We start from the raw sequence: 15390 nt of genomic DNA on the forward strand, positions 1-15390 counted from the left end.
AACTGCCAGGTCCACTCCGATGACCTCGCCCTCGCCACCGTTCCACGCATCCAACGAACAACCGCCAGCAGCAAATCATTCTCCCACCTCGCCGCCAAGACATGGAACACCCTCTCATCTAACTGCGACAGACCCAGGACCTGCTGACCTTCAGGAGACTTCTCAGACCTGGTTGTTCGAGCAGTAGCAGCACCCCTCCTCCCCCCAGCACCTTGAGACCCTCATGGGTGAGTAGTGCGCTCTACAAATGAATGATTGATTGATTGAAATTAGGCACTACTGGACCTATGAAGGAACTCTGCCAGCCTGGAGGGAGGACTGCTGTGCTTCTACAAGGACTGCCACTCTGCTGGACTGCTGCTCTGGAAGAACTGCTTTTCTTTGGTTCTGCCCTGCTGCTTGCTATCCTCTGCCCTGCTAAGAAAGAACTGGACCCTTTCACTTGAAACCAGAGTGGTCTCCTAGGGCATGCTGGCTTGCCTCCTGTTTAAATACTCAGGGATATCAAAGTCTTACCCTGTGCTCCTGTGCCTAGTCCATTGCAAGTGGATCCCGTTGCTTGCTCCAGTGGAACCAATGCATCCTCTGCTGTATGAAGCTGAATTGATGCATTGCTGCTGTTGCAGGAACAAAACCTGCACATGGCAATTGGAACTAGGGCATGGCTATCAGAACTTATGCATCAAAACCACAATATCGCCACTGCTGCAGGAGAGATGATCGACGCATCTCTCAACTGCAGGTAGAAACCCGGCGCATCACACTTGTAACCAGTGCATCTCGGAAATGGTGCATCATCTTTGAAACAATGTACTGCCATTGTTGGGTGGAGAAAGAGGTTGCATCATCTCTCCTGCGGGATCGACAACGTCGCATTGCTCGGTTGCACCCCGCATCCCACTGTTGTGACCAGGATCAACATACTTAGTTTCAGTGAGCCTTACCTACCTCATGTATCAAGCCTGCGTTCCATCGCGGCCTCAGCTCTTAACTCTGCTCCGGTCCAGTGTGACCGGATAACGCCAAGGGCGCAAATTGCTTCCAAGCATTATTTTTCACTATTAATCTTCATAGATTAATATCTTGACTTCTACTTATTGGATTTTTGTTGTTTAGGTCTTGTTTTATTTAAAACATCATAATCTATTTTTCTAACCTGGCGTGGAGTCTCTTTGTGGTGTTTTCACTATGTTACTGTTGATATGGGTGGGGAGAGTGAGAGGACTCGTTGGGAGCGGAAGAGTGAGAACAAGAAAATCCAGACATGGACATGTAGGTGCAGCTGGGGCCGGGTGAGTTTTAAAGAGTTGGGGGAGGTTGGAAGGGCTCTGTGTGGGGCAGGGGGGTCTTAGGGTTATTTTTGGAAGGGTTTAGGGCTCAGGGCGGGGAGAGAGGGTTCATATAATATTAAGTGCTAGGGCTGGGTTTGGGGGTTAAGGTGAGGGTAGGTTTTAGGGCTCAGAGTGAAGGGGGCCGGGGTCCTCTTTTCAAAGGGGGAAGGGTTTTAAGGCTCAGGGCAGGGGAGGGGGAGGTTGGGGCAATTTCTGGAAGTGTTTTAGTGCTCAGGACAAGGGAGTGTATGGGTAATTTTTGGAGGGATTTTAGGGCTCAGGGAGCTGGGATGGGGGGTTGGGGTAATCTTTGGAAATGTTTTAGGGCTCAGGGTGGGGTGTGGGGGGGTGGGGGTCAAGGTATATTTAAGCGCTGAGGCTGGGTTCGGGGGTATAGGGTTGAGGGTAGGTTTTAGGGCTCAGGGTGAGGAGGGTCGGTATTGTTTTTTTAAAGGAGGAACGATTTTAGGCCTCAGACTGGGGGAAGGGGTAGGGGTAGTTATGTTTTAGGTCGCAGGGGGGAGATATAACTGTAGGACTTAGGGCGGGAGGAGAGTCGGGGTAGTGGCAAACCTAACCACTCATATCCCCTTACCAATCATGTCTTTAACACAACATTGCGTGGTTAAGGCATGCGTGGTAAAGGAATGCATGGTTATGTATTTGTGGTTCAGGATGCGTTGTAGAGGCAGGTGTGGTTTTAGCCATGCGTGTCTGTCATACAACCCTCCAACCCATGTACACTTGTATCTTATATTATGTCATTTCAAAACACGAGTGTTATACATGTTATGATTTAACATGCTATAAGTGATGCAATATGAAAGAGTATAAGCAGTGCATTGGGAAGGCACAAGGTATAGTTAATGTAGTCTGGCTAGCAAGTTCATAACAATGTGTGCAGAGGTGCACAAGTCACAGTAAGCTTTGGGTGGGGTGCACATTGTAACTTTAAGTTATAATTATTCATTTGGAATTTAGAAGTGTTGTGCAGTTTAAGTTGGATTTGTACAGAAATAATAAAGTAAGTTTTCCTAGCTATAATTAATATTAATCCTTTGTTTTTTTTTAATTGAATGTGTTTTAAAAAAAATTGTTTCTAAGTATATAATGTTGTTTATTATGGTATTAATTTGGTACAGCCGTACTTTTGCGATGGATGAAAGTTCATTCTAAATGTCAACTTCATCTGCATGAACATTTTGCTTTAAATGACATTTCCTTGATAGTAGTGTTTGGCAACTATACATGTACCATAATAGTGATCGGGTAGTATCAAGATACTATTGCTGTATTTCGTGTTTATAAAACAGCATTTTAGGTTAGAACTGTGTCAACTGTAGGAAATAGAAAGTGAATTACCCTTATCCCAATTCGAATTGATATCTTCAAGGAAGAAGGCTATGCTCTTTGGAAGAGAGACAATTGTTTGTTAAAAAGCCACCTTGGAAGTTTTGGACAACTGCGATGGCTGAAGAAAATGATCTTGTGATGTTGCAAGATGCAGAAAAAGAAGTTACATGGAGCAAGAAATTGAATGGGAATTTATTTCTTTGCTACCCTGATGGGAAAAAAAGTTAATTCGAAACTTGTTTCATGCAACTTATGTAACAAAGTTATTTTCCATGGAAATATCAAGCAATACTCCTTCAGTACCAAAAGAATGAGAAAACACCTGCAGGCAATTCATTCCACCAGGTTGGTGTGTGTGGAATGAGGTGTCAGAAGGGAAAATAAGAGACTAAAGCAGGAAGATCAGGAGCGGATGCTGCATCAGCCCCTATCCCACATCCGCTGCATCTGTCCCTCCAGTAGAACCTTGTTCACCATCAGCACCTCCACCAACACCCGGTGCATCTATTCCTCCAGCAGTATTTGCTCCTGGTACTGCAGGTTCAATACATCTTTAGGAGACAAAACTGCAAGATAATATAGCAAGACAGCTGAACAGCAACATACTGTCTCCTCTGCCACCCTGTCATTGCTGCAGGAGAGAGAGATCTGACCATCCATCATAAACTTGTCATGGCTCAGCACTGTCCTCCCCAACAGCCTTATTTTAAAAAAATATTTTTTACTTTGTTGCCCTTTTGTTTTCTAGTGAGACGATCATGTTGGCCTTGTAAAAAAAAAAAAAAAACTTCCCCCCAAAATATTTTAGAAATCTAATCAAAAGCGCTTCTACCAATATTTACCATATTTGTTTCATGTGTCTGAAATACTAAATTGTAATTAATATAGAGATAAATGGTGAGTGTTAGGTAAGTTAAACAGATGCCTTATGGGGAATTCCCAGTAGATGTTAATACTAGACTACTGCAGTGATATCTGTGGGTATTTAATAAATATAACACAACGTCAATACCTCATTGGTTTACCTTTTATGTGGTTTTAGACAAAATTGCCATCTCTGTTGCACTATTATGTCATCAATTAGAATATTTACACTTTAAGATGATCATATGGTAGTAGTCATCATGAATGTCTACTTTTTTAAGGGCTCTACCAAGTGCTTTGCATGTATCAATATTTAATTGTAAGTATTGCAATTTGTTATCATGCTCCTCAGGTAGTAAGAGTAGAAAATGTAAGGTACTTCCTTTGATGTTATGTGCTGTTAAGCCAGTAGGTGCAGTAACTAAACAAGATAAATTAGAGCTAGGAAGAATGCACATAAGTAGTAATTACTTTAATGGTGAAGCTTTTCCCTGCGCCTGCTTGTCTACTTGCATCTTGTAATGTAGGGTGATAAGCAATAGATTCATATATTCCATTTCTATGTTGAAGTCCATAATCTACTGATCTTGTTATCTGTTTGTAAATTTCTATTTGTTTGCAATTTAATTGAGATATTAAATTATCCAAATTATGAACGTCCTTGTAGACTTGGTCCATTACATTTTGAAAATCATCTATGGCAACCACAGCGTTAGTATCAATAATTGGCTGTCCAAGTGGGTCCGCAGTCCTGGAAGTAGAAGTAGTATTAGTTGACGAAGTATTGCATAGAATTTCTGCATTAATATTGCTTTCTTTTTCTGTTCCATGTTTTTTTTTTTAAACTTTATCATTTTCAAAGTAGCAAATTAAGGATGCGGTGTGAGTTACATATTGTAACATATCAACAATATCGCATAGGGAGAGGACACACATATATCACATGACAAAATACATCATGGTGTTCAGGTACTGAAATTCCTTCGGGTAAACACTGGCTTTACAATGTTGCTAAATAGCACAGCACAAAAGAAAGGGAAAAAAAATAAACAAAAAGGACCAGTATAATGAGAAACAGCGACCTATGCAATCAAATTGATCCGAAATGACATATGTTACGATCAACCAATTGATATAACCTCGGTTACTACGAGAGGGGCCCCCAGCAACTAAAAATGTAAATGCAGAATTAGAAACATACATAGCATCTCAGCCCACTCCCACCGGGACTATAAGACTCTGTAATTGAGACTGCTGCTCAGCCGTAATCTTGGCAATGTAGGAGCGGAATGGCCCCCAAATATCAATAGGCCGGGATGGCCCAGGGATCTGTGCCGAATATTCAACGCAGTTAATATTGCAAAAAGCCATACTCCTTAGCCAGGACCTCACACTCAGGGATCGTCTAGCACGCCAGAGCAACGTCACCTCCCTTTTTGCCAACAGGAATCCTAATGCTGCAAATTTACGAATAGTGCGTGGGAAATTGTAACCATAGCCCAGCAATGCTATTTCTGGGGTGGGAATCAGATTCAGCCCTAGCATGTCGCTGAATGTGCGGTGCACTTGAGACCAGTAATCATGTAAAAGGGGACAAGTCCAAGATAGGTGGGCGAAGTCGGCGTAAGGGGCTGTGCATTTGGGGCACTGGTGGGAGCGCCTAGAGTCTATTTTGTGTGAAAGCGCTGCGGTGTGATAAAGTCTACGGAGGACTTTGATCGTCCGATATGGGTTTACCCAGATCCTCCTCCCATGCAGCGCGAACCTTAGTGTCCAGAGTGGGAAGTGAGGCACTGCACAATTTATACATTTTAGAAACCAGATGCATTCCCCGTGGGTGCTGTATGATGAGTGGGAGAGGGGGGCCTCCGCAGGAGCGAGCGGAAATGTGGAAAACACTGCACGCATCATGGATCGCAGTCTGGTCAACACAAAGGAGTCCATGAATGAGCGATCAGAAAATCGCTGATCTTCAGCTGTGGAAAACGCGTGGCCTTCAGGAAAAAGGTCGCCGACAGTGTGGATGTGAAATTTGGCCAGAGTGTGCTTGACCACTGTCTCCTAAGTAATCGGGAGCCAAGAGGCATTGGGCAAAGGGAGGGCGGGAGAATACAGTTGGTCCAGGCCAAGGAGCCTGCGTACTCTATCTCAGGCCCAGCAGGTGGAACAATACTGTCTGTATGTCTTGCGGGTCCCGGGGGAAACCCTTAGGGAGAACCAAATCAGCTTCCGATTTTAAATATAGAATGTGGGCATCCGGGTGGAACCAAGAATATGCAAACGAACATTGTGCAACTAAAAAATATAAATAAAAATCAGGAACGCCAAAAACCGCCCTTCTCATATGGGAGGGTCAAAACCCGCCAGGACACCCGTGGATTCCTGTCCCCCCAAACTAACCGCAATAACATTGAACGCAATTGGGGAAAAAAATCTTGGTCAGAGGACTCAGGATGTTGTTAAAAAGGTACAAAAAACGAGGGAGTACAACCATTTTGATTATGGCAATCCTCCCAGCCAGAGACAGGGGAGGCGGATCCACCTTTCTATCTGGCCTTCCAAAAAGTCCATTGCACTGCCATAGTTTAGTCGGATGTATGACGTTACAACGCAGGCTATTACAACGCCTGCCTTTACAATGCGGTTTTTACATCGCAATCCATTACAACGCATAGTGCTTTTGGGTGTTGGATAGTGAATAGTTTAATTTACTATTCCAACTCCAGTCCCCGTGGACACTAGGGAAGGTGTTAGATAGTAAATTAAACTTATTCCCTATCCTAGAGCGCCCCCCAGTGCAATGTGTTGTAATGGTTTGCGTTGTAATGACCACGTTGTAATGGTAGTGTGTTGTAAAAGTTTTGTTGTAAAGGTTGTTTACCAGTTTAGTCTAATGATGGCTAGTGTCTAGATGTACATGAACCCCCAGGTATTTGACTGAGTCGTAGCTCCATTCGAGAGGATATGAACAAGTCCATTCTGTGGTACTCGGGGTAAGCGGAAAGATGACTGATTTGTGCCAGTTGATGCGGAGACCAGAGAATTTGCCGAATTGTGTTATCTCCAAAATAAGAGGTTCCAGATTGATGTGTGGCAGTCTGCCATACAAAATTGTGTCATCCGCATATAAAGATACCAATAGAGGGCCCGTGCGGAACTGGAGTCCCCGGTGGAGGTTTTTTCCTGAAAGTGGCAGACCAAGGAATCCATTGCCAAGATGAAAAGCAACGGGGACAAGGGGCACCCCTGAGGTGTGCCACGTGATGCGGAAAACTGCTCAGAAATGGTGCCTTTGAGGCGCAATCTGGCCATGGGTGCAGTATACAATAATGCTACCGTAGAAACAAAACATTCTGGCATACCCATGCGCCTCATGATGGACGGGAAGAAGGGCCATTCTAAGGAATCAAACACTTTCTCAGCGTCAAGAAGGACCGTGGCAGCTGGTGTGGAAGGGTCTATTCGCTGCAAAACCGAGAACAAGGTCCTCAAATTCAAAGAGGTGGAACAATGTGGGACAAATCCAGATTGCGCTGGAGATATAATAGGCTCCATCAGTAAGGAGAGCCTAATGGCGATGACTTTAGCTAAAATCTTGTAGTCAAGATTCAATAAAGAAAGAGGTCTATATGAGCTGCACAAGTGGCGTCCCTGCCTGGCTTGGGAAGGAGAATTATAACTGCCTCTCTGAACGTGGGAGGAAGGCATCCCGACTAAAGTGCCTCCACGTATACCTCAACCAGCCGCGGAACTAGGACCTCCTTGTAGGCCTTGTAAAAATCGGCAGATAAACCGTCTAGGCCCAGTGCCGAGGAACCCCTCAACGCCTCAAAGGCTTCTACTATACTGTCCTGAGTGATGTGGGTAGCCAAAAATTCCCGCATGTGCTTTTCAAGATACACCATAGCGATCTCATTTTGGTAGGCCTCTTGGTCCCACAGGTCCCCGGCCAGCGTGGACGTACAGAGGCGTTTGTAATAGGATACAAATGTGTTGCAAATTTCTGGTGTGGAACGAAGCACCTCTCCCTGTGGCCCTACAATCTCTGTGACATAGGCACCTGTAAGTGGGACGAAGTAGTTGCGCCAATAGCTTGCCGGGTCTGTCGCCCTCCCCATGCTGTTGGGCCGTGTACTGTGTGGATAAAAAACGCAACTCTCTATCCGCCTCCTCCCTAAACGCCATCAACAATGACAAGCGTCTGGTCTCGGTGTCCTCCGATGGATTCTGTAACAATTCTTCATCAAGTGCAGCAATGTCTTTCTCAATGCGAGACAGCATGGAGCGAATATCTCTCAAAGCCCCAACATGTTTGGCGATGCAGACACCCCGAATAGTTGCCTTGAACCCCTCCCAAAGAACTGCCCAAGACTCCACCGACCCGGTGTTCAAGTCGAAGTAGTCCTCAATGGCCTGCCGTATCTCCTCAGTGAAAACAGGGTCAGTCAGAGCTCTCCCGGGAAATCGCCACTGCCTCTCATACCCACCCAGCCTTGGGATCTTCAATTTAAAGATTATTGGAGAGTAGTCTGACAGCATGCGCGGGAGAGTGAGAAGGTTCTCCACCCACCCAGCAACCCCAGGGGAGAGGAGCCAATAATCAATTCTGGTCCAGGTGTTGTGGAATCCGGAGTGGTGTGTTAACTCGGGAAGCTGTGGGTGAAGCCGTGCATCTATGTCGATCAAGGAAAAGTGTGTGCATATATCTAACAGAATTGACTGTGATCTAGCTTTAGCGTCAGGGGAGGAGGAAGTGCTGTTCTTCGTCGGGTTCAATAATAAATTAAAGTCTCCTCCAACAATCAATAGCCCAGGGTCAAGTGTGAGGAGTCTCACTTGTAAATCTTTGAAAAAGGAAGGAGTGTCAGCATTGGGGCCATAGATCCCAAATAATATGACCTTTTACCCTAAAAGTGTACCTGTGACTATAAGGTAGCGACCCTCCCCGTCCACGACACTGCTGGATAAGGCAAATTGCACTCGTTTGTGTATAATTATGGCTACCCCCTGGAGTATCTGCTATAATGAGAAAAAAAACGATGGGTACCCCAGCTTTTCGCTAGTAACGACGAGTCAGAGGGGGCCAGATGCGGCTCCTGTAAAAAAGCAATATCAATCCCGTGCCTAGTGATGTAATAAAAAACAGTCTGCACTTTCTGGTATTATTCAGCCCCCTGACATTCCAGGACATCAACGAAAGCCCGGAAGGACTGAGCTGAAGGCCTAACTTGGCCATCTAGTAGACCATGACATAAATATACCAGATTGTGTGTCACTCCATCTCGACTCAAGTACCTGATAAATGATGTAACAATCGCAAATACAAAAGAACCAAACAAACCCCTCCCCCCACCCATCACCCAGCCTCATAGCAACCCCATAGAGGCCAACCCATTGCAATCGTACAGCAGAACGCAACAATATACATGCCACTGAACTAAAAAGAGGGTAATAAACAATTTCAAAAGAACCCCTAAAAAACGATAACACAAAGGCATCTACCATGGGGGGCAGCAACGCCACGCCGGACAGGCATACCCATAAGTCAGAATATGAATAGACCTAGAATATACATAATCATGTAACGTCCAGAAAAAAGCAAAAGGATATGCATTATTGGATCTTCAGCAAGTCCCAGGTTCTGTAAAAAGTTCAACGCTGTTCTGTGAATCGCCATGGACCGGGGAGAGCGAACCAGCAGTCGATGCCGCACTTGACTCCTGCCTCTTATAGTGCTGGCAAAACTCCTGAGCTTCCGCAGGCGTCTCAAAAATGCGGAATCGGCCGGCAATATCCACCTTCAGTCGTGCAGGATATAGCATACCATACTTGAGGCCCAGGTTTCGTAGAGTGGCCTTCACCCCGTTATATTTGCGGCGTGCCTCTTGGACCATAAAGGTAAAATCCAGAAAAAAGGATAAGTTGCTGCCCTGCCACTGGATTTCACCCTTCTCACGAGCAGCTCGAAGGGCAGCATCGCGGTCCCGAAAATTCATGAGCCTAGCAATGATGAGGCAAGTGGGCAGACCAGGGCGAGGCCGAGGACCCAAAGATCTATGGGCCCGCTCCACCACAAACCCCTACGTGAACACTTCTCTGCCAAACAGGTCGACGAGCAGCTTCTCCACGAAGAGATCCATCCTTCCAGTCGACGTCGTCTCCGCCACGCCAAGGATGCGGATATTGTTGCGGCGACTACGCGCCTCAAGGTCCTCGTTCTTGATGGCTACTTCCTTGAGGATCTTTTCGGCACGCTCCAGTCTCTTCAATGACTTTGATGTGTTATCCTCAATGTTTTGTAATTTGATAGCGATTATTACATTGCTATTTCAAATAGGGAAGTTGTTTTATTAAAGAAAATCGTTTTAGGTTTTCATATCAATTATATGTTATATGATGTTTTAACATTATTTGAAACAGAATTTTTAACAAATGTAGATGTTTGTATTTTTATGTTTATCTTTTGTATATTCTAGATTTATTTGTGGCTTCTGAAGAAGGCGTTTCCTCAAAACGCCGAAACGCGCGTTGAGAGTATTGACTGCCACTTTTGTGTTTTTTATATTAGAGGAGAATACTGTATTAATTTTGTATAATTCATTTATATATGTCAATTATATATAATTTGATGTATATAATGCTTGTTTTTAACATTATTATTCATTAAAGAGATTAGAACTTTTAAATGTTGGAATCATTTTGAAGCTCCTGTTTTCGTAAATACACGTCCCTTTTGTTTGATATATTGCATTGTTGTATACACAAACTTATCCTCAATGTCCGACACTCTAGACTCCACCACATCCAGCCGCCGGTCGTGGGCCTGGACCTTGGACCCCATGTCTGCTAATTTTTGTTCGAGACTGTCGAACCGACCATCCAACGATTTGAAGCCGGCCCTCATCTCATTCATCATGGCAGTGACCAAGGAGGTTGCGTCGTCGCGATCCGCAGACTCCACAGCACCCGTGGAGAAGCCTGGCAGGGCATCAGTGGCGAGGAGGGACGCTTTGTCAAAGCTGAGCTTGCGTTGGTTTAGGTTTGCGGGATAGCAGGATGCCAGGGCGGGGTCACCACAATGCCAAGGGGGCACCTGCAGCGCCCACTACCACACCCACACCCCCCTCGCGGCCCACAGATCGCCCAGGCCCCACCCCCTAGTCCCAAATCGAGGCCCCGGGCCGGGACAGCGCCGTAGGCCCGAGAGCCGCTAACGCACCCCCGGGGGGGGGCGGGAGCAGCACCACTCGACCCGGAGGCGAACAGGGCAGAGGCAGGGCAAACCAAGCACCGCAAGAGGGAGCAGAGCGCGGCAGGGGCACGACAAGCGCGGCACTCACCGACCGGCCGGGCGCAGTTAGGGATTCTTCCACGAGGGATATAGGCCCTTGATCGCCTCCGCCGTTCTTCCTTCTCAAGCCACCCCCAGGTTTCGGTCGGGTGACGCCAAATCGGGGCTGCTGCAGGATGGAATCGATTTGCAGGCTGGAATGTGGGAAATTACATGCCCAAATGTTCATACGGGAGACCGCCCGGCGGAGCTTCAGACAGAGGCAGCCATCTTGGTTGCCTCCGTGGCCACGCCCCCCTTCTGTTCCATGTACAAACAACGCAATGTAATTTTTATAAACATTAAATGCATTTTCATCACAATAAAATCGAACTAAAAGTAATTCTTCTTTGCACCATGGTATAAATCGTTGAAGAGGTGCTAAATAGTAAACACATTTCTTTTCTCCTGTGACACAACTTAGTTTACAATGATTAATAAAAGTAGGTTTACTATGACATATTAAACAACAATTGGTACCGTCTACTCAAAATTTACCAGTGTTGATATGCATGCCTATGAAGAGAGCTTCTAGGGTTGTTGGTGGTATTTAGTAGTGTTGGGCTGTCTTTTGTATCCAACTCTGTGGTATTCATCCAATCACATAATGCTTTCCTTCTTAATTTGACTTCTTATCTAGTTTTCTATTTGTTGTCATCGTCATGTGACCACAAATGTTTCTGTCAAAAGGCTTTTTAGCACTTGGTAAACATTATTGGTACAGATCAGTTTATTTTTTTAGCTCAGTTTGTTTTTTGTCAGTGCTGCGCTTTTAAGATCCATTCTACATTATGACTAATGTTATTTCGTCATATATAAAAAATAATCAATAAGTACTGCAGTACTTTCTAGATAATTTTGAGAAATTACCCCAGTACAACCCTAAATGTTTTAAAAATATATAAATTAATAAAAATAGTTGTCTCTACCGACCTTGCTAAGCTGCCTCATTTCGTCCTATACATTACAACAAGGTAATAAGCAAAATGTAATGTTAAAGTGAGGAACATGGTTAAAGTGTGGTCTAAACACATGACTGCCTTTTTATTTTGCAAGGGCCTTAAGTAACCAATAATATTGTGTTTTGTCATCGCCATGTACAGAGGTAATCCACGAAGCTACTGAGGCTCAATATATAGCTAAGGTCTTGTCTCTTATTACTTAAAAACAACTGATGAAATACAGATCAAATAACAAAAAGGACCATTTGAATGACATAATCTATATTCCTGCCAAAGGTTGTGTAAATTCGTTAAGCCATTTTACCGTTAAATCTGTTAAAAAGTCTATGGAAAATCCATTGGTGGAAAAACTTGTTTGGCACTCCCCTTTTTCTTTGCACCCCATTAACTAATCACCTCACAACTTTGTATCATCAGCTGCTATATCTATCAGCCTACGGGTGGTCTTCCCACAAACATTTTGCCCTCACCCCCCTATTTTTCTGAAATAGCTTTTGCTGGCCACAGGACTCTGCACTATAACAATGTTAACCAGTGCTAAAGAGCTTAGGCTCACTCCCTACAACATGGTTAAATTTGGCTTACACCTGATTGATATATTTAAGTTACGTACAAGTCCCTAGTAAAATTGTATACTATATACCCAGGGCCTGTAAATTAAATTCTAGTAATTGGCTTGCAGCACCAATTGTGCCAACCATTCAAGCATATCCTGAAAACTGTCGCAGGCCTGCCTTTGCAGCCTGAATGCAGTTTTAAAGGGCAAATTTGATTTGGAAAAATAAGCCTCTTGCCACGCCTTTAACTCCCCTTTTATTATATTGGATACCTAAGGTATGCCCTAGGTAGTTCAAAGGGAAGTATGCACTATAATTACAAGTTTAGACATGTACTTTTAAGTTTTACATGTCCTGGTAATGAAAAACTCATTTTTTACATTACTGTGAGGCCTGCCTCTCCCATAGGATAATATTGGGATGCTATATTACATTTAAAAAGTGCTAACTTCTGATTAGTAACAGGTAAAGTGCTTGTGTTTGGTGTCAGTTATAGTTAGTTCAAGTAACTATAACTGGTGAATTTTACTGGTTTTGTATGAGTGAAATCTGAGCCTAACTATAACATCTCTGTAACCTTTGTTTCTTTTCAGTGAATATAGATATATTCACTGAAAAAAACAATGGTTACAGAGACATTATAGATTTCACTTGTACAAAACCATTGCAATTCAGCAGATATAGTTTTCCTGAGCTAACTATAACTGACGCCCCCATAATGCACTGCTTATGACCTCACATATTACATCACTCATGACATGTTCAGTGACATCACTGATGACATCTGAAATTACATCACTCATGACATCATGAATCTAAGAGGTTATGAGTGTTAAACTTATATACTATCCTACTACAAAATTTAGATTAGTATACTAGTTGTACTACTAATGATTGGTACTATTTCTAACATATGTAATCTGAGTGGCTTTGTGACTCTCTGTATAAGTGTTTGAGTGGGTGTCTGAGTGGCTGTATGGGTATGGGAGTGTATGCATGAGTGCCTGTGTGGGTTTGTAAGTGGGTTTCTGACAAGCTCTGTGGGTTTGTGAGTGGCTATATGGGTGTGTGAGTGGATATCTGGTTGTATGGGTGTGTGAGTGGTTTTGTGGGAATGTGAGCGGCGTGTGAGTGGCTGTATCGGTGTGTGAGTGGCTGTGTGAGTGTCTGTATGGATCTATACGTGGGTGTGTGAGTAGCTGTGTGGCAGAGTGAGTAGCTGTGTGAGTGGCTGTATGGGTGAGTGAGTGGGTATATGAGCGGCTGTATGGGTGTGTGAGTAGCTGTATGGGTGAGTGAGTGGCTGTGTTAGTGGCTGTATAGGTGGGTGAGTGACTATATGGGAGAGTGAGTGGCTGTTTGAGTGGGTGTTTGGTTTAATGATTTGGTGTGTGAGTGGCTGTATGGGAAAGTGAGGGTCTGTGTGGATGGCTGTATGGATGAGTGAGAAGATGTGGGAGAGCTTGTATGGATGCAAGAATGGGTTTGCAAGTGGTTGTGTGGGTGTGTGAGCAAATATGTGAGTGCTTGTATCATTGAGTGAGTGGCTGTGTTGAGTGGTTGCATGAGTGAGTGACTGGTTATATGAGTGGGTGAATGGTTGAGTAAGTGGTTGTATGAGTGAGTGAGTGGGTGTGTAAATAGCTCAATGGGGGAGTGTTTTTTTGAGTGCTTGTATGGGTATGTGCGTGGTTGTTTGGGCGTAAGTTATAGTTAGCTCAGGTAACTCCACCTGCTGAATTTTGATAGTTTTGTATGAGTGAAATCTGTTCCTAACTATAATGTCCCTGTAACATTTGTTTTTTTTAATGCATTTCTAATGTTTTTTTGTTCTATTTCCTAACTATAATGTCGCTATATCCTTTTTTCAGTGAATTTCCAAGTTTAAAAAAAATTCTATTTCCTAACTAGTGGTGAAAGGGGGCCTCCCATGAGCTATCAGCCATCCTGCTGTGTGGGACTTACAGAAGGAAACAGGAGGGGTGCTTGGCCCCAAGGACCCCCAGCATCTGAAACGACTTCATCCCCAAATCAGTAGTGTGTCAGAAGGCATGTTTGAAGAGTGGTAGAGAAAAGGGGTTGGGCCTCCAATGAGCTCTCAGAAATCCGTCTGTGTTGGACTTACTGTAGATAACAGGAGGGGTTCTTGGCCCCAAGGACCCTAGGCATCAAAGAGGACCTCACCCCCCAACCAGTAGTGTGCCAGGAGATGGGTTTGCAGAGTGGTTGAGAAAGGGGGCACAGCCTCCTACGAGCTCTCAGCAAATCTGTTGTGAGGAACTTATTAGAGATAACAGGATGGGTTTTTAGCTGCCAAGGACCCTCCGCATCCAGGCAGACCTTATCCCCCAAGCAGTAGTGTGCCAGGGGGTGAATTTGCAGAGTGGTGGAGAAAGACGGTGGGCCTCACACAAGCTCTCAGCAATCCCACTGTGTGGCACTTGCTCGAGGTAATTGGAGGGGTTCTTGACCACAAGGACCCTCACCATCAAAGGGGACTTCATCCCCCAACAAGTAGTGTGCCAGGAGGAGCATTTGCAGAGTGATGGAGCAAGGGGGCAGGGCCTCTGGTGAACTGCATCAGAATTCGCAGTTCCACAGAGGACGGTGATCGTTCTGAGCACTCTGGGTGGGCTGTGGATTTCCACGTTTTGAGAAAAAACATTATAAGACAATTTATTGGCCTTTATGCATCCACCTGGAACCCCTCAAAAACACCCATGGGGTCAGGATCCCCATACTCTGACTCATTTATTCACTTTGCACAGGCATTTTCAGCTAAAGAAACCATTTCCTGACAAACAAAATGGTATCTGCAACGTTTCTGTTAAGGTGCAGTGCAGCCAGCCAATCAGGACTTTGCTGTGACGCATGGAGCCACAGATGCACCGCAGGTAGGTCGATTCGAGGAGGGTCCACACCCTTATAGATTCAAATTCATTTTTTGGGTAATCTCTTAAAACCTACTGAACAAATTTGCACCAAATCACAAA

The sequence above is a fragment of the Lissotriton helveticus genome, chromosome 1_1 (assembly GCF_964261635.1).
Source record: "Lissotriton helveticus chromosome 1_1, aLisHel1.1, whole genome shotgun sequence".
Lineage (NCBI taxonomy): Eukaryota > Metazoa > Chordata > Amphibia > Caudata > Salamandridae > Lissotriton > Lissotriton helveticus.